The 27,970-nt window shown below is 42.0% G+C and overlaps 1 protein-coding gene across 5 annotated transcripts in view; it reads left to right on the forward strand.

The window, feature by feature from the left end:
• Positions 1-27,970, forward strand: part of ELMO1 (engulfment and cell motility 1) — a 578,573-nt gene that overhangs the window by 419,123 nt on the left and 131,480 nt on the right. The window contains exon 1 of one of the 5 annotated variants that reach the window (XM_007981600.3): positions 18,305-27,525. The exons of the other annotated variants lie outside the window; for them this stretch is intronic. The gene's annotated coding sequence lies outside the window, so the exon portion shown is untranslated. Of the gene's footprint in view, positions 1-18,304; positions 27,526-27,970 lie in introns of those variants that run through there. 5 annotated transcript variants of the gene reach the window in all.

A 27,970-nucleotide genomic window follows, 5' to 3' on the forward strand; every position in this document is an offset into this window, starting at 1 on the left:
GTGATATCTGAATTTCACCTGCACTTAATATACTTGTTGGTTATTGCTTCCCTGTCACCTTCTCCCTGGATATACATCTCATCCTTGTTTCCCACTATATTTCTGGTTTGTGGCATCTTGAACCAACACCAATTGAAAAGAAAGAAAATCAGGAAAAGGACCCCAAGCTTCAGTCAGGTCCTAATCTGACTTTCTTCCTCAGCACAGTGTTCTCACCTGCCACATCATCTCTGTCATCCCAACGATCTGTCCTTTGCATCTTGGTCATCGATTGAATTCGTTGAAATAGACCCCAGTAATGCCCTTCTGTGGAGAGCATTGGTCTAGAAGCTGCAATCCAGAGCCGTTGTGTGTCTGAGCAGCTATGCCGGAAGACAGGCACGTTTCAAGAAGGAAAGTGGAGAAAAGAAGCCCATTAATTTCCTTATGATTATAACCGCGGCCTCCTAAGTGTACTTCACTTGATTATGAGAGACTTTGCAATTCAGGTGCAAATCATCCCTGGGAAAGAGGGAAGGGGGAGCAGGGAGGCGTTTGTTCAATCAAACCAAAAAAAGAGAGTTAAATCAGTAGTCTTTGAAACTGGCTAAGGGACTAAGGCCACTTTGCCCTGGATCATTTCAGCTCTTTCATGTGCTGCTGTGTGAAAGCCATCCAGTCCTCAGCTTTGCGAGCTGGGGACACCTGTTCCTCCAGGAGAAGGAGACCTCACCAGCTGTTACGGATTTGGGCATCAGATGTCTGCTTTCTGAGAGATCTCATTTATCCTGCTTTTCCTGAATTATAGATTCTGCATTTTTGCAGAATAATATCTGCAAATAATAATGTTTCAGATATTATTGTTGTTGATCTAGGCACAGATAAGCTGTGTAGAAAATATTATGCAAGTTCTGCAGAGGACTGACTCTGGGGATGAGCATTCAGACTCTTAAATCCTGTAGAAGTTACAGTTTGTAACATGAAGCACCAAGAGTTCCTTGTTAGCAAAGGAAGCCAGAGGCCCTAGGCTGGAGGAGGTGGGCACAGCTGGTAGAGGGAGGTGACCATAGCTCTAGGGTCCCTGTGGCTTATGGCCATGTGGTCAGATTGGTGGCAGACATCCTGCCTGTTCAGGGCCCTGGCAGGAGACAGCAAACCCCCCAGAGTGTCACTCTGAAACTTTTATCATAATTAGCCTATATAGCTGTGAAATCTCTTCAGTAAGACCTAAGAGCCAGGTTTGGGGTGCAGTTTCTTACTGCAGCTCTAATGCCATCTTTTTGTGTTGTTTACAGATCATAGATTAATGCTGGGGGTCATACCTCTACTGCCAAGTAGGGATGACAGTTTATGGCTGAGGACAAACAGCTCCAGGCCTGAGAGCCAGAGGGTCCTGCCTCACATCCAGATAGCCATCAGGCAAGAGCAGATATCAGAGGAAAATCAGGGATGGGAAGGACAAGGAATTTTAATTTGCTACATTAAATACTTTTGTTGTGTTTGCTTTTTTTTTTTTTTTTTCCTTTTTCTCAGTACTATGCATGCCTTACTTATGTAACCAGAAAAATGTATCAGGTATTTACATTTTTATCATGTGTATATCACTTTTCTGTTGCTGATATAACAAATTACCACAAATTTAGTAGCTTAGACAATGCAAATTTATCTTACAGTTCATAGTTCAGAAGTCAACAATGGATTTCACTGGGCTAAAATCAAGGCAGCAGCAGAGCTGTTTCTTTCCAGAGGCTCTAGGAGAAAATTTGTTTCCTTGCTTTTTTCACTTTCTGGTGGTTACCTGCATTCCTTGGCTTATGTCCTTGTTGTCCATCTTCAAAGCCAGCAAGGACAGCTTGAGTCCTTCTCACATGCCATCCCATCACCCTGATCCCTCTTCTGCCTTGGTCTTCCAAACCTTTAAGGACCTTGTTAAAGGTTGGTCCTTTAAGGACCAACCAATTACATTGGTTGACCTGGATAATCCGGCATCATCTTCGCATCTTAAAGTTGGCTGATAATAACCTTAATTCTATCTGCAGCCCCAATCCCCTGTACGCAGAAGGTAACGTACTTGCAGGTTCTGAGGATCAGAACACAGGCACCAATGGGAAGCTGTTATTCTGCCTACTCCAGTGTGTATTTGATTTGCAGCTATATTAGATTTTTAGATGTGTAGATCAGTTTAAATTAATGAAACATGGACAGACGAGCCTTTCGTTTGTTTTTCTTCTTGCTGGTAGACATAATACCTGTCACAGAGTTCTGCTAGTGGCAACTCAGATACAGATATAATTATATCCCTTTTCTTTTATGGCCCTGTTCTGCCTCCACTAGCCTTTTTAAAAAGGAAGCCCCTGTGTGACAGCCTCTAGTTCATTTTGAAGACTGCCTTTCTGATTTTTTCCTGCTGCCCATCTATCAGCCACTGTTCTGCTTTACCTGATAATAAATTGGAGAAGAGAGAAGAGCTGAAAGTTAAATCAGTTCACTTTTCTTCTTGTTATTAACTTGGTAGCAGAGGAGATTGAATTTAGGAACAAATGTGGGTTGTGAATTACTGGTAGATTTAATGTTTTTTTTCTTATTCCCTGACTGTCCACATTCAAATTCAGAAATAGCTTTAAAAAGCCCATCATGAAACATAATTTCTTTTCAACTTTCTTGGACACCATCTCAGGCTCTTGCCACTGTAAACAGAGCGTGGAAGGTGGATTTATTTGTCAACCCTGCTCTGTGAGCAGGGCTTAGCTATCTGCCTTCTTTAGCTCCTCACTGGAGAAGCAGTGCCCCTCAATTTAAAATTTTGATTTGCCCAACAAACTACACTGGATTCTATCAGAGGCAGGAATAGCTGCTGCAGCCCGCCTTGCTTGGGACACCAGTTTATAGATATCGAGTGCTTGGTAGTTAATGCCACTGCTGGAAGAGGGTGTTTGGAAAAGCAGCTGTCGTCTGCTCTTCCGGGCTTGGGAAGCAGCAGATGGAATGTTTTTTATTTATATAAGAGAAGTAGAATTGGAGAGTGATTAAAATATTTATGCTTTGAAAAGTACTTTCTTTCAGTTTCTCAATATAGCACTCTGCAGAATAATCCATTGATTCAGGCCATTGAGTTTGTGTTCTATGTTTTTGTCTTTTATTACCAATATTTTAGAGCATGCATTATTCATTTTTATGGGCATTAGAGAAGAGCTAAACTGCAGCTGGATACCTCAGCACACAAGTAGCCCCATAATCATTTCATTGAAATCCTCATTTTTGAGCGGGGTAAGAAAGGGGACACAAGTAACTTGGATATTTTAGGTATGGGAATCTCATTTAAAGCATGTGTGGCTAACTACTCCACTGTAAAAAAAAAAAAAAAAAATCTAATGAGAGTGTACACTTTAAAATATATGTCTGTGTGTAGCACTGTTTCTCACCATTAACTGTACGTTAGAATCACCTGGGGGCTTTTGAAAACCCTGTTATCCCACTGGCCAACCGCACCACAGATTAATTAAATCATCGGAGGAGGAAAGCTATGAATGAGTATTTTCATTAAGGTAGATTTGACCATTAAAGGTGATTTATGTTAATAGACCCCCCATCATTGACATATGTGACACTTATCACAAGCTACTATAAATTTCGTGCATTGATGGAGTAGGATGCTTGTTGACCTGTGTGACCCAGATTTTCATCCTAAGTCTGCTATTCCAGAGCTCTGTCTGAGAATCTAAAAATAATAATAGTTTTTTTTTTGTTTGTTTGTTTTTTTTGAGACGGAGTCTCGCTCTGTCGCCCAGGCTGGAGTGCAGTGGCCGGATCTCTGCTCACTGCAAGCTCCGCCCCCCGGGTTCACGCCATTCTCCTGCCTCAGCCTCCCGAGTAGCTGGGACTACAGGCGCCCGCCACCTCGCCCGGCTAGTTTTTTGTATTTTTTTAGTAGAGACGGGGTTTCACCGGGTTAGCCAGGATGGTCTCGATCTCCTGACCTCGTGATCCGCCCGTCTCGGCCTCCCAAAGTGCTGGGATTACAGGCTTGAGCCACCGCGCCCGGCCATAATAATAGTTTTTAAAAGGATCTATCACCCTCTCTTTTGGTGGGGTGATAATAAATTGAAGTAATTAGTGTAAAAATGCTTTGAGGTTGCAGTGAGCCAAGATCGTGCCACTGTACTCCAGCCTGGGTGACAGAGAGAGACTCTGTCTGAAAAAAAAAAAAAAAAAAAGCCTCGAGGAACTAAAAATGGCATATGTAGTTGTGGAGTGTACTGAAAAAGGTAAAGCCTTTCTATGAAAAAAATGAGTAAATTGCTCTTTTCACAAACAGACATTTTTTGGCTATGTTAAAAAAAAAAAAAAAGTGAAACTATGAATTTCACACTAAATTCTGAACTGAATTAATAACCCATGTAACTGACAAAAGTAGGCTTTAAGCTGAAATTTTCATGGATTTTGGAAGTGTCTTCCTCCAGACAACTTTATTAAGTACCTTAGTTTCCTTGTGAAACACACGGTAGCAGTCTAAAAATCAGAAGGTCGCATGATTTTCATATATTTAATGGCTGATGAGAATTAAGTCCTCCCCAACAATTACTAGTTGCCCAGATCTCTTTGCTAATGATTGAGCCCTTTTAGAAACCATCAAAATATTTGTTCCTAGCATTGGTGTTACTTTAGACGCTATCAAAATTGACATTATAAGCCAAGATCAGATGATTGTGCCACACTTTCAGATTACCAAAATGGAAGAAACTAATTTGAAAAATGAAGTCACTCTAGAGTAAAAGCACTATTTTGAAACTTTATCCAGCAGCATAATAAACTAAGCGCACACAATAGAGCTTAGAATCTGAGGCTTGCAGATGAAAAACCACCCCTTAAAATAGCAGAGACTGTGCATAGGGAGAACCCAGGCCCGTTAAACAAAGCTGCAGCTGCCCCTGGCCAGGCTGTGAGCTTCATCTGAGTCAATGGGAGAAAATCTCAATTAGGAAGAATGGGAGAGCAGTACAGAAGGAAACATCCTGAGAAATCCCCTATGAAGATTATTCATAGGAAATAACCACCAGCTAGTCACATCTAGTGGATTATAGCATGGAATAGAAAAGGGATTGTGTTTAAAACCTTAAAGGCAGCTAACACATGAATAAAAAAGGGAAATGTGTTTGCTTCTCAAACTGTTTGCAGCTTACTGACTTTCTGTGCCTGCTTTTCAGGGGACAATTATATATTCAGGAGTCCCCTTACTAGGACAGTTCAACTTCATAGTGGTGCAGACGGCGCTCTGTTGGTTAGCTGAGCTGGCCTAGGGAATGAAAGGTGGTCTGTAACTCTCATCATGAATAAACATGAGTCTCCTCATTTGCATGAGGCAGGTGACTGTAAAATATCTTGGAGCAAGCTGTGAAAGGAAGCTTTGTGCATCCATGCCCAGGGGAAGCTGGGAGGACTCAGCGTTGTTTATCTTCATTAGAATTCCATCTAGTGCTGCTGTTATTGATCTGAACTGGGCCTGATGTGGCTAATAAAGTAGGTGTATGTTTTAATTGAAACATGAATATTTGAGTAGAGGAGAAGTCTTAAAGAGCCCTAATGTCGTACAATGAGGTTTTCCATTTTTCAACTGTCTAGGCCATTAACAAGCATTTTTTTTTCAAAAGGCTTCTGATGTTTCACAAAGGTCTTAGGCTTGCCACACAGGCAGTGGAACCTCCTCTAGAAGCAAATGCATTATATGAATACATTTAATTGTTATTTCTTTGACATTCCCTGTCGGATAGGTAGCAAAGAGTTTCATTTGTGTGTCTGCTTTTAAGCTATTCGCGTAAGATAGTGTTACCTGTTTCCATGCAGTTTGCCACTTTCTGTTGGACAGCGATCAAGACATGTCCTCTCCAGTCCTCATCAGTGTCAGTTATACTATCCAGAGACAGCAGAAAGACTGGGAAAGTGACTTTGGTGGCTTATGTTTTTCAATAAGTGTATGTTCAAATAGACCCCATTGTCATACATAAACAGATACGGATTAATGACAGGTAACATGACTCTGGCCAAGTCAGGGAAGCACTGTGGTATAGAGCAATATTTCTCATTCTCTTTTGCATTATCACCCCGCTAGAGAGTTTTTATAGGTATTTTTCCCCAATCACCCTCCCCCGAAATTGTAATGACAGATATATTGTATATCTCTTTGTGTATGTATGTATAACTGTGCCTTTTATATAAAAAGAGTAAGATTTACTCCTCCAAGAACCATTTTTGTGCCCTCCCTAAGAATGATGTCCCCACACCCTCATCAAGAATGCATGGTGCAAAGGCAAGAACCGAGGCTGAATTAGCTGGAGGATCTGGTGGCAGCCCCAGCTGACCCCTCACCAGCAATGTGACCTTGATCTTGTCCTTTAACCACCAAATCCCTTCTCACCTGTAAACTGGTAGTGGCAGTAGTAATAAATAATACTTCCCAGAGTCACTGGGGATTAAGCTGTCATTAGGTTTGCTTTGCAAATTGCCCTATACAAATAGGAGGTGCTCATCTCAACAGGCAAAACCTAAAGTGACAGTAATTTGCAGTTGGTCATGCAGTGTAATTGAGCTGCCTTGATTTCCCCAGATAGTTTGTTCAGATGTCCATAAATACAGATTGTTTTATACTTCTGTATGGGGGTGCATTGAACTTTAGTTTGGCCATAGAGGGGATTTTGACCACTGTGGTCACTCCTCCCCAGCCCACCCACAAACAAATATACTGCAGGTGAGGCAGGGGACTGGGGACAGTACATAAAAATGCCAAGGTCCTCCCTTCCAGCTGGATAACCTTGTGCAAGGGACTCGGTTCTGTCGGCTTCAGATTCCTCATGTGTGAGATAGGAATAGGAAATTACCCACAGCTAGGATGGCTGTGCACCCTGATGGCATCAGGCAGATAAACTGGCAAGCTCAGCACTGGCCTGGAGCCAACACCAGTCCACAGTAATGGAGAGCTGGGAGAAGACCGGGTGACACGGGATTCCAAATGCATCTGAAAAGGAAAAGGATGCTCATGGCAACACTGACCGCAAACATCTTCAGGAAAGGTGGACAAACTGCTCCCTCAAGTTTAGTGATTAACTTAGTAGTGACTCTTTTTTTGTTTTGGCTTTTTTTGGAGACAGAGTCTTGCTCTTGTCACCCAGGCTGGAGTGCCATGGCACAATCTCGGCTCACTGCATCCTCTGCATCCCAAATTCAAGTGATTCTCCTGCCTCAGCCTCCCGAGTAGCTGAGATTATAGGCTCCTGCCATGAGACCTGGTTAATTTTTGCAATTTTAGTACAGATGGGGTTTCACCATGTTGGCCAGGCTGGTCTTGAACTCCTGACCTCAGGTGATTCGCCTGCCTTGGCCTCCTGAAGTGCTGGGATTACAGGCGTGAGCCACTGTGCCCAGCCAGTAGTGACTTAACTTCCAACTGTGCTGCCGTGGTGGTCTCAGCTGCATGGGGTTCATGGCAGCTTTTATGAAGAACATAGAGAAGACCTCAGAGGGTGACCCATTTTCAGGGACTGTCCTGGGGTTGTGCACTGTACCCTGCATCTCCCAACCCTCTACCCCCTGAATTTACAGCCCTGGCAGCATCTCTTTATAAGGAAGGAGAATGCAAGGAATCTTGAGTCATCCAGGAAGAATTGGATTTTGTTGACTCTGTTCATATAATTTTCTTTTTGTCTTTTCTTTCTTTCTTTCCGTCCTCCCTCCCTCCCTCCCTTCCTTCCTTCTTTCTTTCTTTCTTTTTTGAGACAGAGCCTTCCTCTGTCACCAGGCTGGAGTGCAGTGACGCAATCTCGGCTCACCACAACCTCCAACTCCCTGGTTCAAGCGATTTTCTGCCTCAGCCTCCCAAGTAGCTGGGATTACAGGCACGCACCACCACGCCCAGCTAATTTTTATATTTTTAGTAGAGACAGGGTTTCACCTTGTTGGCCAGAATGGTCTCGGTATCCTGATCTCACGATCTGCCTGCCTCAGCCTCCCAAGGTGCTGGGATTACAGGCATGAGCCACTGCTCCCAGCCCATGTAATTTTCATAAAAATGGTTAAACTATTTAAAACCTGCTTAAATAAAGGTTGACTGCTGTCTTTAGCTGAAGACATTTTTAATATGTTTTGCTTTCTGGACATTTTCTATAACAGGAGCATTTATAAAAATGGTTTTGACCAAGAGTAAATCTCACAGTTTTGAATAAGCCTGACAGTAGTAAATATACTTCGTGGGTGTTCCTTTGTGTTCAAGATTTTGCATAAAGTGCTTTTCATTTCTGAAGTCTTTCTAGAGCCAGTGTATCTTTCTTTGCATGTGCTAACTTGAGATTTGCCAATTAGGAGGAGAAAATAATTGATTGGTTCTTCTGCTGGACAGTAGTGAGATTTATCAGTTCCTTGGTTCAATTTCTGACCATCCCTGTGCATGAGAATAATGATGACTTTAAGTTAACTGCTTTCCATAACTCTGTTCAGTGACTTCTGAAACTTCTTTCCTTTTTATTAATATACATTGGGGCTGTGTAGGAGTTGTTAACTGGTTTCTATGACCTGAATTCCAGATTCCATTGTGGCTTATATGAAAGGTTTGATAATGGCACAGAAACCATTTTATTAGTATATGTCCAATTAAAAGGAAATTACCTACATTTTAAGTAAGGCATGATGAGATTTAGGCATTTTAAATTAAAGGGCAGATAGGAAGCAGAGTTGGATAGCTAAGAAGGGTACCATTAGGTGGGAATCTCTCATGAAATACAGGTCCTCATTGATTTAAAAGAAAATATTTATCTCATAATTGCAATGTAAGTGATGTTACATGGGAGGTTGAGAGCACATTTCTAAAAAGAGATGAGTCTCCTAAGGCAGAACAGAAGAGCACGTAGGTGCTGTCATATAGGTGCCCCCCTGTTGCCAACTGAGGGTACCAGATGTTGTGATTAATGAAGTATTGAGGGCAACAAGGGGCCCTAGACAAGATAAACCAAGCAGTCGGAATGAGAGAGTGGGATTGGAAGCTATTTGCGAAGACTCCAAAACAAGAGCTAAAAAAGTTAGGAGATCCTAAGTGAGATTTCCAAATGTTTTCTGCAGAATACCAGATCTAGGTGCTTGGTAGTTAAAATATATATTTAATGACTAAATCATTAAACATGCATATTCAACTTCATATGCCTATTCAGCCTCTAATTTACATTGCTTATATTCTGTGCAAATTTTTCAGAACTGTGCTCTTTTATCTGAGCAACAGTGACTTATGGGTCAAGATTATCTGCCTTCATTTTTCAAAGTAGGAGCTAAACACTCATCTGCCTTGTTCAACCCACACACTGACCCTCCTGCTCTGTCACCAGTCATAGAGCCAAGTCATTGAGTCAAACAAGGCCGAAGTAAGGACAGAGGTTGAGAGTCCAGAAGAGGGTATCAAAGTAAGTCTACATTTGGCAGTGGTTCCCTCCCCTCCCCTTCCTTCCCTACCCTTCCCTTCCCTTCCTTCTTTCTTTCTTGTTTTTGAGACATTGTCTCATTATGTTGCCCATGCTCATCTCAAACTCCTCACCTCACACAATCCTCCAACCCCAGCCTCCCGAGTACCTGGGATTAAAGGTGTGAGCTACCACTCCCAGCATTCCAGCACCTTTTTGGCAATCATCATAGGGAGAAAAATTTATATTAAAACTTGAATTTGAGAGATGATAGTTCCAAACCGAATTTCTTCTTCTCCCCGCCTCCTTCTTCCCTTTATTTTCTGATTTCTATGTGTTTTTTTCCTATTCTGGTAAAGTTAAAAATAATGGATGCGCAGGCCAACTGTGTAGGAGGAGGTCGTTTAGGCAGGTAATCAGCTCAGATATCAGTCAGACCACTGTCTTCCTTAGGAAAGTGCTCAAGCCTGCAGCTATCACTTTTGGCAACAACTCACTCAGATGCCCCTGAGATGTCCCTCTTGCTGTGTCCCTAGGAATACCCATACCCTAGAACTCATCTCAGTGAACTGCAGTTGTCTGTCGGGCTTCCTAAGAGCAGAGTCTTGCTCTTTGTCTATTTTGAGTATCTAGCACCATGCCTGGGATCTAGAAGGTACTCAAAGTTGCTGTCTTACCACCATCATATATACAGCACAGCCACATCAGCATTCCACATCTTGGTTAATGGGGTCACTATCCAACTTACTCTTCAAACGCTATTCATTCTTGCAACAGATATTTATTTGTGTCTACAACACAGTGTTTGTGGTAGACACTGGGAATACAGATGTGAGCAAGACAGGATGGTTCCTGCTGTCGTAGAGCTGGCAATCTAGTAAGTTTCTACTTAGAAATTTATGGGCTAGTCCCTCTTTGTGAAACTGATTAGTGGCCAAAGTCAGTACAATCACCACATGGTCCTTTACGTTTTCATCATTGCCTCAGTTTCTGTCTTCCTCTTCTCTCACCCCAATGTGATAGATTGAATGGCTGGTCACAGTTCTTCACTGCTTCATGGTAGTAGAATACTTCCACATGCTTGCCATGACCTCATGATGGGTGAAGTGTATTTCCTCCACCCTTTGACCTTTGTCTTGGCCAAGTGAACTTGCTTGGGCCAGTGAGATGTGCATGGATGTGAAATGAGCAGGAGCTTGACTGTTGCTCAAGTGATTGAGCTGGGCTTTTGCACTTCTGCCATCATCATGAGAACTACATACCCCTGGTAGCTACTGCTCCTTTATTGTAGGTCCCAGAATGAGAAATATGGAGCACAGTTTTTCCAGTCAGCCCACAGAATTAGAGCTTGAAACAACCACCTCAGCTGATCTGTAGATCTGTGAATGTGAGAATAACTTCTTACCTGTTGGGGTTGTTTGTTACACAGCATTATTGGTGACAATAGCTGACTAAGACAGCAACTGTTACACCAACTTATCTCCCAGCTTGGAAACCTTTCCATCTTCCAAATCTCCTCCAACACAGATCTGACCGTACCATTCTTGGTTTTAAAACTTCAGTGGCTGTTCATTGCCTGACTCATTAAATTTTATGGCCTTAGCAAGATGTTCAGATTTATCTTTAATTCACCTAAAATACTTTTTCTGCTTTATCTCCATATCTTCCCCTGCACCTACCCTAGGCTCTACCTGAACTGCCCACCATTTCTTGTATGTGCAATTACATTTTCATATCTCATTCCCTCTACCAGAAACATCTTCCCCCATCTGCCTGTTGAAATTTTACTTATCCTTTAGGATTTTGCACAAGTGCCACCTTAGTGAGATAATTACCATCTCCCTTTTATTCAGAATGAATTTTTTTATGTCTGCTCCCACAGCATGGAGTTCAAATTTTTTTGGAGAATGTCTTCTAGCTCTGCAGTAGTTGTTTATTTTTAAATCTGTCTTCCCAAATAAAGTCAATATATCATTGGAAGCAAGAGCTAGATTTTATGTCTTAATATCCTCCAGGTACTTTTAAGTAGTATCTGCTCAAATACTTGGTATTCAGTGTTGAATTAATTAATGGCCAGAAGGCCGGGCGCGGTGGCTCACGCCTGTAATCCCAGCACTTTGGGAGGCCGAGGCGGGCGGATCACGAGGTCAGGAGATCGAGACCATCCTGGCTAACCCGGTGAAACCCCGTCTCTACTAAAAAAATACAAAAAACTAGCCGGGCGAGGTGGCGGGCGCCTGTAGTCCCAGCTACTCGGGAGGCTGAGGCAGGAGAATGGCGTGAACCCGGGAGGCGGAGCTTGCAGTGAGCAGAGATCCGGCCACTGCACTCCAGCCTGGGCGACAGAGCGAGACTCCGTCTCAAAAAAAAAAAAAAAAAAAAAAATTAATGGCCAGAAATGTTTAATTCAATGATCATTAAAAATGGTCCACCTGACCAATAAGCTAAATTCATATACACCATCTTAATATGGGGTGGCCACTGTTGTTCAACTCCTGAAGGCCATGGGTATTTTGGAATTCCACACAATAAAGAATTTTCTTGCCCCAAATGCCAACAGGCCTGATTGAGAAACACTTCTACACCCCTCCATCAGAATCTCTTCAGATGCTAATACTCTGAGGAAGTTATGAAATGATTTTGCCATCTGTTTCTTAATAAAAATGGCAGTTGTCATTTTTCTACGTATGTAGCTTTATACAAGGTGAATAGAAAGTTTCAAAGACATTGAACTTTTGCAAAAGAAACTGAATTGTTGTTTTTCCAAAAAGATTGCTTGGAACTCCTTGTTAAAAAACGTGTGTGTGTGTGTGTGTGTGTATGTATACACATATACATATATACACACATACATACATATATATATATCCCTCTGTTTCATTTTCATCTTCACTCATTTATTATATTGCTCTTAGACCTGCTTAACCCATGTACTCTGGCCATTCCAAGAGCACTGTTTTTCCCACTAGCCTTGTTTCCAGGCCAGTGGGAAAAATAACATCAGTAATGGTGCTTATTCTTTCCCAGAATGGCTGCCAAGAGATCTTCCAGTGCAAAGGACAAATGTGACTGTCAACCTTCAACCTTCCATCCCATGTAGGGGACGGGGGCTTACCCAAGCACGCCCAGGAAATGTGTGCTTGTGCAGCAGGAATGTTGAATCACATGTGTGAACACATCATGTCGTTCACAAAAATTATCTTTTGTATTTTACCTTTACCTCCTAAAGTTCTCTTAAATTGGGGGAAAAAATGCATCTCTCTTAGAATGTCATAAGAGTGGGAAGACCCAGTTCTTGCCTTAGTGAGTGTTTTAAGTGCTGGAGGCAATCAACTTCCCAGAACTTTTCTGGTCCTATTCTCCTTATTTCTCTTTCACATATTTGTTTGCATGGCTTGGCTGGATCCGAGGTGTATGGCATATGGCTTTTTGCCGCTTGAGCTGCCATAGAAGTAAATGTCATTGGCACATAATGCCAGATTTCCATTTTGTGAATCACAGAGCACGGGATTCTGTCCGAAAGCTCCCTGGCCACTATGTGTTCTTAAAGCACAAGTAGAAAAGGGTAAGACCCACGCGTCACACAGAGATGCTTTTCCTATTAAAATGCATTTATTGCCACAAAAAGTGTATATAAAATGGACGTATTTTTGCCCCAACGTGTGTTTGAAAAAGGTTATTGGCTTGCTTTATTGTGGTTTTGGCACTGGGCAAGCCTGGACATTTGCTTCCAAGCCTCAACTGAGCAGATGCTGGTTGGTCAGGGATTCAGATGGATAAAAATTTGCTTGTGCGTGTACCAGGAAAAAAAGGCTGTGAGTAAAAGATATCAATGTTTTTTGGATGCAGTTTACCAGAATATTTTATTCGTTATATTTTCAAGTTATAAAAGCTTTTAGGCTGATAATGGAGACCTGAAGCTGCCACAGATGCAGCCTCAGCCTTTGCTCCCCTGCATGACTGAGGAATCAAGAGAGGGATTTGCAGATTCACACACACACAAAGGTGACATGGAGCCATATGCAACTGCCAGTATTGGACTGTTTTTGTCCGACAAATACAGCAATTTCAAATGGCTCAACCAAAAATTGTTGTGCATTACATGGAATCAGCGGTACTTACCCATAAGTATTTACTGTTGATTCCTGACAGTCTTCTTCTGTGTTATTCATAGTACCTATTTCTCTTTCATGTTCTCTTATTCTGTGATCATTTAGCTCACCACAATAAGTTGTAGTAAAGTCTAACAGTCAGGAGCATTGGCCCTGGACCCAAAGAGTGGGGTTCACACCCTAGCTCCTTTGTTTACTTGCTGGGTGAGCTTGAGCAAGTTAATTGCCCTGCCCTGTATCCGAGTCTCTCTGTCTAGAGACGGATCATCATAGAGTTGTTCTGAGGGTTAAATGAACCAAGATTAGGTGGAACCTCATGAAATGGCCAATATTGGACCATTTCTGAATTACAAAATGTGTAGTTCTGTTCCACTCTTCTTAATAAATGAAAAGCATTTGGGGCCATCCCTGTGAGGGAAATGACACGAAGATCACACAGCACACACGGCGCTCCAGATGAGGCATTGGAGAGGCATGGATTCTAGTCCAGCTCTGCCTGTGACCTCCTGCGTGACCCGGGGCTTTTCTCCTATCCTGCACTCACCACCCTCCCTTCTAGACAAGGCTGTGGCCCCAGGGATGGCCTCCTTCTGTGCTTTGAATTCCATCCCCTCTCACCTCCTCTGGGGCTCTCTGTCCGTTATCACTTCTAATCTTTGCATCATTAGTCTCTTCCTCTCACACAGGGTCTTCTCACCAGAATATAAACAAACACAAATCTCTCACATTTTTAATAATAAATAAATGATTTTCTCAACCCCCTATTCACCTGTGCCCCTCCAGCTTGGTTTCTGAAGTCATTGCCTCAGTTTCCCAGCTCGCTTTTTCATGTATAATCCACTGTAGCCTGCCTTCTGCCCACACCGAGAATGTAACTGAGCAAAAGAAGAGAAATAGGACTCTAAAAAGCACTGAAATATAGTATCAGTCCTTGAAAACCTCTTTAGCCACAGAAGTCACTGATTTTGACAAAGAATGACCTCCGATGGACAGTTTTAAATCTCAATCTTGTTTGCCACCTCTGCAGCCCTTGACCCTGTGGACCACTCTCTCCTTAAAAAAATTTTTTTCCTGTGACTTTGGAAATGAACATACATGCAAGATAGATATAGATATACAGAGACAGATACAGATACAGACATATATATATATGTATATGCATACAATGCACCTAAGATATATATACAAATGGCACATTGAATATATATGGAAGAAATAAAATAACTGTTGTTGTTCCAGTTACTAGCAGTATTTTTAGAAAAAAAATTAAAGGGTAACTAAAAATATAACTGAGCTCAAGAGAAGAAATATGACTCCAAAGTGCATTAATATATATTTTGAATACTTGAAAACTTCTGTAGCCACAAAATACATGATTTGTAAGAGGCAAGTGGGAATTGAGAGGAGTCATTGAGTTTGTTCTAAATTTAAGACTGGAAAGAAGTCACATTGTTATGAATCCCCACTCTGATGAAGAAGATAGACATCAAAAAATTTATAAAAATACATCTTTTATCCCTTACACCTTCATGCTATTCGTATCCTCCCCCACCCCCATCTCTTGTCTTCAACCTAAAAATATACCCAAATCATTCCTGTCCTTAAACAGTATTTTCCAACCCTGTTCCTCTTTCAAGTTCTTACCCAATCTCTGTCCGTCTGTGCACTGCCAAATTTTCCAGGAGAGAATGGCATCTCCACTTTCCCACCTCCTCGCCTCGAGGTGGTCTGATGTTCACCGACCCCCACCTGCTGCAATTGCTTCATTTAGCTCAAGGACACCTTCTGATTGTTCTTGTTCATCCTCATCCCTGGCTCTGACACACTGGCTTGTGTTTCCTCCTGTGCTTCCTGGGATCCTCTCCATTCCTCATTCCCATGGCACTGACCCCTTTAGCACAGGCATTTCCTGAGGCCCTCCTCTTTTCCTCTCCTACCACCACCTCCTCCCCACCTTCAACCAGCATCAGAGGCAGACAGAATTCCACCCTTACCGTCTTCTGAGCTCCACCCCTGTGGATGGTCTGCAGACTCCTCAAACTCAGGATGTCCAAAACTAAACTCTCCATTCTCATGGCTTCCTTCCTGCTGCTGCGTCTGTGGGCTCTAACTCCAGGAGTGACATCACAGTCCACCCCGTATCTCGGACTTGAAATCCAGGAGTGATCTCTGGCTTCCCTACGTTTTCTCCCTAATAGGTCCCCAAGTCCTACTGATCCGCCACCGTATGAGAAGGGCCACCTGCCTTTTAATGCTGTAACTCTGCTTTTCTGCACCATTATCTCAGCCCTGGTCTCTGTGCAGGAACACATGCCAGCATGAAAAATCAATCGGCTTTTGTCAGGCCGTAAATACCACCAAAAGAAAATCTAAAGGTGTTGTTAAGAGAGAAAAAAACAAAATCATTTTCCTTCTCTCCTGGAAATAGCTTAATTTTTTTTTCTGGTCTTAAATCTTATTGCTCTCAAGAATCACTTTCTCCTGTCAGAGCTTAGCCACCCTGTGCCTTTCACTTATGGACTCAATTTGTTCTGTATCCTGCCTTCCTGCCACCATCGTCTCTTGTGTAGACGATGTGTTTGTCTTTTCATTGGTCTTCCTAAATCTGGACTTGACCCAAGCCTAAGTTCTCTTTCCCCTAGCTGCCAGAAACACCTTTCTAGGACATAGCTCTTCTCATAAGACGTCTGTCTTCGGAAACCTTTGGCTCTCTCTTCTTCCAGCAGGATAGCAAAACTCCACATTCTGTCCTAAACCATTCTTCCAAACAACATGCCTATTATGTCTAGCAGCACACCTCCTACTAACCCATCATTACTCATGCTGAGTGCCCAGCATGCCTTGCACTTCCCAGTATCTGTCCCTGACTGTGTTCCCTTAGCAAGGAGGAACATTCACTCTTTCTGGTGAAAATCTGTCTGTCCTTCAAGGTCCAACTCATGGGTCCTGCCGAGCCCCTCCATGGGGACAGGAGTAATTTTCCCTCTTAGGTTCACTTTTCTTCCCCTCTCCTGTAACACTTAACTTAGCCATACACTAAGTTTGGAAACTTATTTTAGCCAATTATCTTTGATTTAACTGGGTTCCCATTCATTCTCTGTCCCACCTCATGGCTATCTTGAGGCAATGCTGCAGAATTCCAAAGGCTTGAAAATCATGATCTTAGATTATGGGTATTATCTACACTCTCTCCTTCTTGTCTCTACCCCTAAGAATTAGGACTGATTCTTACTCACCTTTCTACCCCAGAGTGCCTATGAAGAAGAAAGAAAGAAATATATATGGGCTTAACAAATGTTACTTGAATTGAAGTTTTATCCTATTGTTGAAAAAAAAAAGCTAATAATGTCTATTTTTAAATCAGCTGATAAGGTCTTAAAAGGAAAAAGCACACCCTAGAACAAACTTTGCAACCTACAGAACAAACTGGGGGTCTTACGGACTCATTTTGGCATTGAATGGTGTTGTGTGGCTATGTCAGGAAAAAGAGTGATTCTTCGAGTGGCAATTTCTTTTAAGACCAAGACGAAAAAAATTAAGCTATTTCCAAAAGAGAAGGAAAAGGAATACTTTTTACTGTCTTAAAAACATCTTTGGATTTTCTTTTGGTGATATTTATTGTCTGACAAAAGCCAATTGATTTTTCATGCTGGCATGTGCTCCCGCACAGAGACAGGGCTGAGATGATGGCAAAGACTTCCCTTCCCAGACCACGCTGGGTTGAGGCTGGAGTCCTGGCTTCCAGCTGTTTGTGAGGTCAATTACACCCCTCTGCATGGGGAGAAGACCTGCACTTCCTTCTGCAAAACAGAAAGGAGGAATTGGCATTCATGACGATGCGAAAGGATGCCCTGCTACCACTTTGCTGGCAGAAATCTTGACATTTCCATAGAATTTTAAGAAACTGGTTGAGACAGGGTTCCTTTGGCTCATGATCCTTTGACTCAATGTTGGAAATTCACCAACATTGATTATCTCATTTGTAGAGCCATCCTGTATAGTACAGCTATTTAGAATTATAGTCATTCAAGGGGGGAAAAGCAAAGATGCGCATATAGATGTTCATTTCATTGTTACTTATGAGTGAGAAATTGAAAATAGCCCAACTATTCAACAGTGGGGATATGATAAATTAATTTATGGATACATTTATTTCTCTGTTAGAATTTTTTTACTCATTCAGAATGATATTCATGAATAGTATCTAAATATCAGAAATATGTTTTGTACTATATTAAATGGGAGTAGAGCAGCATGCAAAATTATATCTCAACTAATAAAACTGCAAACTAAAAAGGGTTGAATGATTTGTTTTTTTGTTTGTTTGTTCGTTTGTTTTTTTTTTTTTTGTTTTGTTTTGTTTTGTTTTGTTTTTGTTTTTTTTGATGGTGGTTGTTTTTTTGAGATGGAGTCTCACTCTCTCGCCCAGACTGGAGTGCAGTGGCGCAATCTCGGCTCACTGCAACCTCCGCCTCCAGGGTTCAAGCGCTTCTCCTGCCTCAGCCTCCTGAGTAACTGGGACTACAGGTGCATGCCAGCATGCCCAGCTAATTTTTGTACTTTTAGTAGAGACGGGGTTTCACAGTGTTGGCCAGGATGGTCTTGATCTCTTGACCTCGTGATCTGCCCACTTTGGTCTCCCAGAGTGCTGGGATTGCAGGCGTGAGCCACAGCACCCAGTCGGGTTAAATGATTTTAATGATGGCTTCTATGATGTTGGGTTATGGGTTTGAAAGAACCCTTTTTTTTTGCATAGTGTGATTAATTATATTTTTCTTTTACTATGTTTTTAATGTTCCTCATCTTCGCTACCTATCATGTATTACGATCTTTTTTTTAAAGAAACACTTTAAATTATGTGGGTGTAGAACTGGTACTAAGCTTCAGGTGTGGTCTGATCAGTGGTGTCAGTCTACGGGGAATTTCTTTATCTTGACATTCCATGTTATAAATTCAGACTAAGTTTGTTTATTCTTCCTTGAAATGGAGCATGGGTTTGGGCCAGCTTTGCCAGTCCAGCTAGTGCCCAGCATCTTAGCTTGAAGTTGATTGGTACTGAGATCAAAAGCCCTCTCAGGTTTGATTCAAGAAAGATTCATTAACTGGAAGGAAGTTCGAAGCAGATGTGACACACTTGAAAAAGTAAGCCACATTGCAGACAGAGCTGGACCCAGTATCTGGATTGCTTGTGAAATGAATTTCTGAAAGGGGTAGTGTTCAGCAGTGCTTCTCAGAGCACCCTAGTCCCTCTCAGACTGGGATTGCAGGAGTGGGAGGAGGAAGGAATGGGAGACAACAGGGGATGAGTCATTTTGATGTTTTCAGATATCCTCATCCCATGGCTGTACCTACAATGGTGGGTAGAATGACAGAAGTACTCAGAAGAAGGCTTGTATAACCTGTCTACATGTAAGGTTTGCAGTAGGATTTTGTCTTGTTGTCTAAGTTATCAGATATATCTAGAGATGGTGTTCCTGGTGTTGTATTAGTAAATCCAGCCTTAAAGGTTCCCAGTATTGGGGAGAGCTGTGAAAAGAGATTACTGTGCAATAGCCATAGCACATATATTGTATGGAAAGAATGCAAAGGAAAAATTACATAGAGGAAGAACTTTATTTAAGAGAGCATCGTAAGAATAGAAGCTCTCCAGGTGAGCAGAATAGAGTCTGCTTGCAAAAGATATTAAATATAATGAAATTCATGAACACAAAATGTAATAAATGGAACTTTATTATTTTCAAAATATTAAGGCTATATTCTTGGGTTCCCAAGACTTGAAGGAAACACAAGGCAACATGTTAAAGTGCACTATCTCAGGCACTTCCTAAATATTACTTGAATAAATGCACAGACTCCTCACTTCCCAACTGGGATTTTTTGAGTGTGAAATATGTTTTCTCAATGTGTGTTCGAACAGCTGAGAGGTCCAACACAATAGACTCTCACAAAACATAAGCAAGAGCACTTATTCAAGGTTCAATGTATGTGATTATTTGAAAGATTTGCTTCGTCATTCTCATGCTTTTCATTGTGTGGAGAGAATTGTAGGTAATGCATTTTGGAAACCATGTTCTATGTTTAGCTCAAGATGACTTGGTGGGGGCAGGGATACATTTTTGCATTGTATATACATGGATTGGTTATTATACTTCAGGGCCAATTTTTATTTTTATTATCAAATTAACTCCTTTCCACAATTAGTAGCTAAAAGTTGCAGGCAAGTACTGTACAATAAAATGGAATTGTATTTTTTTCTAAATTTATTTTCTCCACAAATTAGTTTATAGAGCTTATTCTTGGTGAAAATGGAGAATAGCCTGTCAAATATCATTTGCTTAGGGGTCATGGTTCACATTTCAAAGCTTCCTTTGATTGGAAGTATTCATAGAAAGAGAACAGTTTGAAGCGATCTGGCTCGTACATGCTGTTGCTATCGAAAGATGGATTTAAGAACAGCAATCCTGTTTTTGTGATGGCAGTGCTGGTTCGCTAAGACCAAGTACACCCTTAGTTAGTTTATTTAGAGAGGTTATGGGTTGTTGCTGATATTCATTGTGTGACTGGCTTCTGATAAAACCAACTTACTACCAAGAACCAAAGTTAAAACAACTGGGTTTAAACAGGACTCACCCTAGAATTTCATATGGTAACTTATTGGGCCTCGGGGTACCCTCCCTTTGTGGTTCCATATCTAGCCCTGTACAGACCTCTTGGATCCCCCTTTCAGCCTCTCTGCTTTGTCCACCCCCTTCAGAACATGATCTCCCTGGAACTGACTGCCTTTATCTCTAGTTTCATCTCCAATTTCTGCTACTACTTCCTTGCTTGCCTGGGTAAGCTGAGTTTGCTTGTGTTCTTGACCTTGTTGGTTTCTGTCTTATTCATCAGACCCTATATTCTTCCCTGCATCCCTGGTGCACCCTTTTCTGTTGTGGCATAATCCCTGTTGTCACAGGAGACCAGAATGCATAGGTTATCTGTGAACCTTTTCATTTGATAAAATACCTTTGCATCTGTGAGAAGAAAGAGCAGAAAAAGTAAGGACATCAAATGTTTAACCATTTGAGAAAACATGGTGAGCCATGGGTTTAATCTCTACACATTGTAATTAAATTAGTCCTGTAATGAGAATATCAGAAACTAGTTTTTTTCTTGAAAGGTAGAATTATTTGCATGTGAAATGGGTATGTTTTGGAATTAGAAGAAGTTTACTTATTCATTAGCTCTGAAAACCAAGGAGGATGTGATGAAGCTTTCCTTTTCCTATGGCAAAGAAGCTGTTTCTCATTTTGCACCATCTAAAGGATATCCTACCATTGGCCCAGTTGCTTTTTGTCACCATATTGCCAGTGGATGTGCTTGGCAAGACTGAGCTGACAATTTTGGCATTTTCATTTTTCCTTCTGGCTTGATTTTTCATCAGCCTGCAATTCTGGAATTCATTTCCATGGTATATTTGGAAAATTCAAATCGGCAAGTGATAAACTCAGAATTTCACCAACTATCCCTTTGAAGGCTTTCAGAATGATCAGAGATGCATCATTTTGGCCCTTGTTCTTCAGGCCCATGTTCTTCTGGGTCAGCCCATTCACTTATTAGGTCTGTGATGCCCCAGGAACTTCCAGACCTTGACTCTCCAATCCTGTGAATCCAAATCATGGTCACCTCTCTGAGCCTGGTGCTCTGGAAGAGGCAGGAAGAAATGCATGGGTTGGGGATCTGTTTATAGATGGGTATGCATTTTGTGGATCCTGGTGTTATTTCTTACTGTTTGTAGGTACCACTTACATGTTAGGCATTTTGTGGGTAATAAAAAGTAGCAAAGCCCAGGGAAATAAAATTCATATTAACGACTCATATTTTATAACTCAGCCTTAGGATGCTTGGGAACAATCCCACCTGCTCCAGCTGCTTGCCTGGGGAGCTGTGAGGCCACAATGGGGTGTGCTGCTCAAGGTGCTCCACAGATAGACACTTGAGTTTGAATCCTGAGTGCCCCACTTACTAGATGGCAACTGGAGACGTGTTATCTGAATGTCTTGGGCCTTCGTTTCTCCATTTGTAAATGGGGACTTTTATAGCAGAGGCCCATGGTAAGCACTGCATCTGCATTTTCTGTTACTCTCCTAAGCTTCCACAGATGTCCAGGCTTATCACAGAGAGCTCAGCATCCTGGGACCAAAAGATAAAGTGACAGTGTGGCAGGGTTTGCACATTCTGCTCAGGATCATCTCTCCATGAAAGTGAGGAAAAGAGATGCAGGTGCCTATGTATGGGAATGTTTCTATGGAATATTATTGATATCTCCCTTTGAGGATAAAAAGAGTTGTAAAAGGTCTCCTATGTTCAGTTGCAGTTTTGCATATGTTTTGGTTTTAAAAATGCACCATGTAAAATGATCAGAGATAACTCTACTGGTCAGCCCAACATCTAGAGAAATATCTCTCCAAAGTCTCTTGAATGAAATAAAGGTGTCTCACTGAGCCAGTAGTGGCTGTACCTCTGACCCATTGAGGAAGAGTCCCCACTTCTTACCTCACACCCTTGGGAGATACGGTCTGATGCAGTCTGCACTGAGCCTGTTGCTGTTATGGAAGCGATGTCAGTGTGTTTTGTGTGTGTGGGCTCATGCATGTGCACGTGTGTGTATGAGGGCGTTCCATAAGAGGGCTGAGATGTAGGTGGAAAAGCGCCTAGTGCATATACACCCTACCTGTTTGGAATTTTCATGAGGCTGTGTTTGACCCTGATGACCTCCCTCATAAGAATGAATTAATCAAACAAAAATGGGTTGCAGCATAGCCATGTCATAAACTGTAGAGACCATTACCATGACCTTCACTGCCAGCAAGGAACATGCATCCTGATGAAATGGATACTCAGTGGAAGCATCCAGTTTGGGAACAGGAGTTGGAAAATGAAAGGAATGGCTATAAGTGCCACCTCTCATAGGGCCCAGTAAATGGAATCCCTTTGTCTGCCTTTTAAAGACTCAATATAAAAGGTGCTCATTTCAGTTAGGACCTATAAGTGAACTAAGGAGAATTTGGACAGCCAGTTTAGAAATTATTCTATAACAGTCACTATATTTTTTTATTCAAAAATACAGGCATACCACCTAACATTCTTTTTTGATTTGTGGATTTATTTGAAAACTATTAAAAATGTATAAGAATTACATCAGATTTAGTAATAATACATTCAATAAATCATGTTTATGGAAAGGAATAAAATTTCATGAGGTTGAATCTGCCCCAAGACAATATGGGATAAATGGTACTGACAGTGCCTGCTCCAAGCAGAACAAAGGGTACAGGTTGTAACGTGTAAGCAAAATAAAAAGGGATTTCTTCTGACTTTTATTCAGATGCCCAGGGGTGATTCCCACCCCACCCTCTGAATTTTCTAAGTATCTGGTACTGTGATTCCCTTCTCCTTTCTGTGGATAGCACATAGTCAATCTGAATGTGTTCAGAAGCTGGATAATAGGCTACCTGTCATCCATGTGGAGCCCGTGGAGTACAAGTCCATTAGGTATATGCAGAATAGCTTCATGCCAGTTCTTAGGAGCTTGACAAACAGTCATCCAAATATCATGCTAACAAAATCTGGGTTTCCCTCTTTTTGAGGCTCACCAGCAGCTCTGTAAGCTTGTATATACTCTTTTCATCACAATCTAGAGTGGGAAAAAATCGCCAGAAAGGCCAGGTTAACTAAATAGAGCACCCAGCCTGTGATCTCCTTAACAAAACCACTGGACAAGATCCCATGGAAAAATTCTTTGGAAGTTTCCTCAAAGATGCTGCTATAGCTATTTTTTTGTGAAGCAGCCCCTCTAAAAATATTGATGAAGCTGCTTATTTTCTAGAACTAAAACCATGACTAGCTAGGTGAACGAAAGAGCTTTTACTTGCTAACTTTTGAATAGATGAGGGGGAGAAGGATTGAAGGCTAAAATCAAATTATCTGTTTACCTTGCAATTTTGTATTAAAAATGAGTTTTTCAGGATAAAAATTACCTTAAAAATCTTTATGACATTTCACGTAGTGTCAACAATAATAATACATAGTCTTCCTACCTTATTGCTGATGGATCTAATAGCATCTGTATTACCTCATGAACGTGGTCTTTACAAACTTGCACGCTCTCTCTTCATAAACCTCCTTACTAGGATAACTACCAAGCACCAGACTGTGCTGTCTACCCACCCTCCACTTTAACTTTGGATTATATGATACAACCAGAATTTGCAGTCATTCAAAAGAAGGATGATCTTACTCTCATGTAGATGGTCTTTTGTAATGGTTTGAAATAGTGAGACCCTCTGTCCCATTCTCCAAAAAAAATGCCTTTTTCCATTTTGTACGTGGAAGATTACTTTTGGGGTAGTCTTCTCCTCCTTTACGAAAACATCTCTTAGCAGTGATTCCTAAACTGTGGTGTGCGTAAGAAGCCCTGGAGTGCTTGGGAAAATATTCGTGACTCTACCCCCTGAAATTCTGGTTGGGGAGAGATGCACTTCCCCCCAGGAATCTGCATGTAATGAGAATTTCTAATGTAGGTGATCCTTGTGCATCACACTTAAAGAATCCAGAGCTCAAATCCTTTGATTCAAATCCTGGCTCTGCTACTTTTTTTGTTGTTGTCATTTCAGTCGAGTTGCTTAACCTCCCTTATGTCTCAATTTCCTCATTTGTATAAATAGTTGAATGACATCTCACAGGTCTTTTGGGAGGATTAAATTGGTTAATCTAGATAAAGTGCTTAGAATGCATGGGATTATTAACTGCTAGGTTAATTCCTGGATTATTAATTGCTGAATTATTAATTGCTGGATTAATTCCTGGATTATTAATTGCTCAGTAAATGTTAGCTAGATCAACCCAACAAATCAGGGATGTCTTGAAATAGATTGTTTCAATCAGGTTGGTATTCTGTTAATCTGTCATTCAGCTCAACTGAGGAATATCTTGGGTTATGTTGGTGCGTTAGGAGGGGCTAGGAGTCATTTAATGGAGCGCTGCAATGGGTTGTCATTGCTTGTAGAACAAGAACCAGACTCCTTAACTTGGTCTCCAAGCATCTGCTGGTCTGATCTTACACTGTCCTCCCGGTCATTCTCACTGTGATCCATTCACATTTGGCTTCTTTCAGGTTTCCAAAGATGCCATGTTGCCTCCTAGCTCACATGTGTTATTCCTTCTGTTTGGGTCACTCTTCCCCTCACTCTCAATTTATTAACTTTTACTCTTCCTTTAGATTGTGGCTTGATGTCACTTTCTCTGAAATGCTTTTCCTGATCTCACTAAGTGATTATTTGTGCTAAGAGAACACAGAGTTAGTAGCTCTGTTTTTATACCCCATATCACAATTATGCTTAATAAATTTTTGCCTCCTCTACTAGAGTCTGCAGGTTGTAAGGTAGAAACCTTGTCAGTTTGTCGTATCACTAGCACAAGTGCCTGGCATATAGATACTTGCTAAATATTTGTTGAGAAGATAATTAAATTTTGATTGAGGAAGACTTGGATGGAATGATGGTTTTGTCATAAACAGTGAGGATTTGGACACCCTTCAAGAGGATGGGATGGCAAAGGCTGGGTGTCCCCATGGCAGAGGAGACTAGGCAGGATGGGTTAGAGGAGATGTTCCAGAAAGCTGGTAGAGAAAACCTGAGCCATCCACCACCCTGAGGGTGAAAGTTGTCTGGGCAGAGCGGAGAAAGATTGACAGTGTTGGCAGTGGGTGCTGCACCTGGGTGAGACTTTCTTCCTACACTTAGTGGCATAAATCGACAAAATGGAAAAACCAGCATTCAGATTCTTGAAGGTGCAAATCCAACATCAAGACCAATGGGCGGCTGGGCATCGTGGCTCTTGCCTGTAATCCCAGCGCTTTGTGAGGCCAAGGTGGATGGATCACCTGAGGTCAGCAGTTTGAGACCAGCCTGGCCAACATGGTGAAACCCCATCTCTACTGAAAATACAAAAATTAGCCAGGCATGATGGCACATGCCTGTAATCCCAGCTACTCAGGAGACTGAGGTAGGAGAATCGCTTGAACCCGGGAGGAAGAGGTTGCAGTGAGCCGAGATCGCACCATTGCACTCCAGCAAGACTGTCAAACAACAGCAACAACAATAACACCAGTGGGGTATAGCTGAGCATTTGGAGTTGGATGGATATGGGGTTTATACTGAGCTTCATTTAGGAAGAAAGGAGGCTGAGGGCTACTGTTGCTGTTTGGACAGTGGATGTGTGGTAGATGGACAGTTCAGCTTGGCTTCAAGAATCAGAAACACACGAAGAGCAGGTCCCAGCCTCCTCAGAAGCCTCATCTGGGTCATTATGGGCTGAGGGTCCCAGGCTTGCAGAGACCTTTAAGGAAGTGAAGGTTCTCCTTGAGGTTGTTATGATGCCAAGGCAGATGACGATAGGGCAAAGTAATTCCTTTCTCTCTAACATAAGCCCAGATCAGTGCCTTCTGTGACACTTACCATTTTCCGTCAATCTCTGTGGAACTGAGGGCTTCCGCAGACCCCTGAGTGAGATTGCCACCTTATGATCCCCCTCCTGAGTCTGACCAGGATGTGTAGCCATTCACTGCTCAGTGGCGGCCCCTGCTGTTAAGGAGAGAGATGGCAGCACATTCAGAGTTGGTAACATTAATTCTAGTCATGCAACCCGGGGAATTTGGAGCAAGCAGGGGAGGAGTCTGAGGGGATGAAAATGGGCTGAGAAAATCCAGGGAGATCCCCAGTGTTCAGGGCGCCTTGGTGAGGTGCTAATGCAGAAAAGAGCTGGGTCTGAACATTCCGTACTTACAAAATCTTCCACAAGCCGCCAGTGTAATCACTTCATTCCAGAGGTTTGCTAGGAACCACCGCAGTGCCCTCTGAGGAATACCATTGAAAACTTTAACTTTTATTTGCGGAGCTCTCAGGGCTGTTAGGCAACAAATATTTTTAAAGATGTCCCTCTAATTCTCTAGGTTAAAAGTTGCAGTAATTTTAATTAGGGATGGAGGCTGTTTATGTTTGTTTACATCCTGGGTAGGAATTAGAGTATGGATCCTCCCAGTAGGACCCCTGCTGGGATGCACGCTGGAATGCTTGCATTCCTGGTTATGTGAGCACCCCTGGTGTGCATGCGTTGTGTGTACATGGCAAGGTATCGCGAGGTGGTTCTATGACATTTCTGGATAAAAACTGTATGTGAAGAGAAGGTAGGAGAAAGCAAACTCACAATCAAATAAAAGTAGAGAGGGGGAAGAGATGAGATTGCAGTTGATTATGGGTCTGGCAGCAGATGTTCTACACGAATCCAACTCGCTGCAGCCAGTCTGTTTCTATGGCAACAGAATCAGTAATTATTGAGCCCAGGCACTCCCCCCTTTCTCCCAACAAGGTGGAGGCTGATGAATATGAACTATCTCCAGCCCATCACCAGCTTTTTCTTTTTCTTCTTGTCCTTATTTGTTTTTTAGTTCTTTGCAAGAAAAAATGGGGGATATTGAGAAGTACCAAGAAGGGGAGCTATGTGTTTATTGACAAAAGAGCATAGGACACTAAAATAGAAACGAAGTTATTATTTTTCTCTTGTGATACTCTAAGAGAAAAGCTCTTCCTAGAAAAGCCGATGATCTCTGAAGATGCTAAATAAATGAGCAGGAGTTTCCCTGAAATGGAGGCGCCCTTTGATTGGCTGATCTTTCCTCGACTCCTGCCAATCGGAGCATCCCTGGGCTCCAGCTCCATAAACATAAGCAAAGCTACATGCTTATTCCTCTGGACTTGGAGTGTATACCATTCAAAGGTGTGCGGCGGGTCTCTGTTCACATGGCTCAACTGGAAACCTGTTTCATGAACAAGCTTACTCAGGAACCATCTGGTGGTATTCCAGCACATTGTTCTTCAGGGGGACGACTCTAAGTCGCTTTGTGGTGGCAGCAGCTTAGAATCAGTATTTGTGGTTGGGAAAGATGGACTTACGGGAGCTTGGTGAGTAAACCTCCGTCTGACACATCTGTCCACTGGTATTAGCAGCCTGAGCTAAATGTAGCTTTGTCCTATTGTCTGCCGAGAAAACTGAATTGGAACAAGCACATGGAAGAGCGGGCATTCAAGGGTTCCCATGATGTAGGAGACTCTGAATTCAAAAGACTGCATGCTTTGCTTTGGTCTGATCCGATTTGTAGTTGACTGTACATTATACTTGGACATTGGTTGTCTTATTAGGATTCGTGTAAGGAGCAGAGTTCTGCTTTATTTCCCTGGGTGTCGATGCATTTCAAAAGAAAATGCTTTTAAAGCTACATTAATAATAAGAGTCAACCCTGTGTATTGCTAGGAAGAGAGAAAAAGGTGCAGGCACGGAGCCCGGAGCTCCTTGAATGTATTGCTGGTGTTTGCATTGTGAAGAGAGATGTTATTACAATGGTCTGTC

This window comes from Chlorocebus sabaeus, chromosome 21 (genome assembly GCF_047675955.1).
Source record: "Chlorocebus sabaeus isolate Y175 chromosome 21, mChlSab1.0.hap1, whole genome shotgun sequence".
Lineage (NCBI taxonomy): Eukaryota > Metazoa > Chordata > Mammalia > Primates > Cercopithecidae > Chlorocebus > Chlorocebus sabaeus.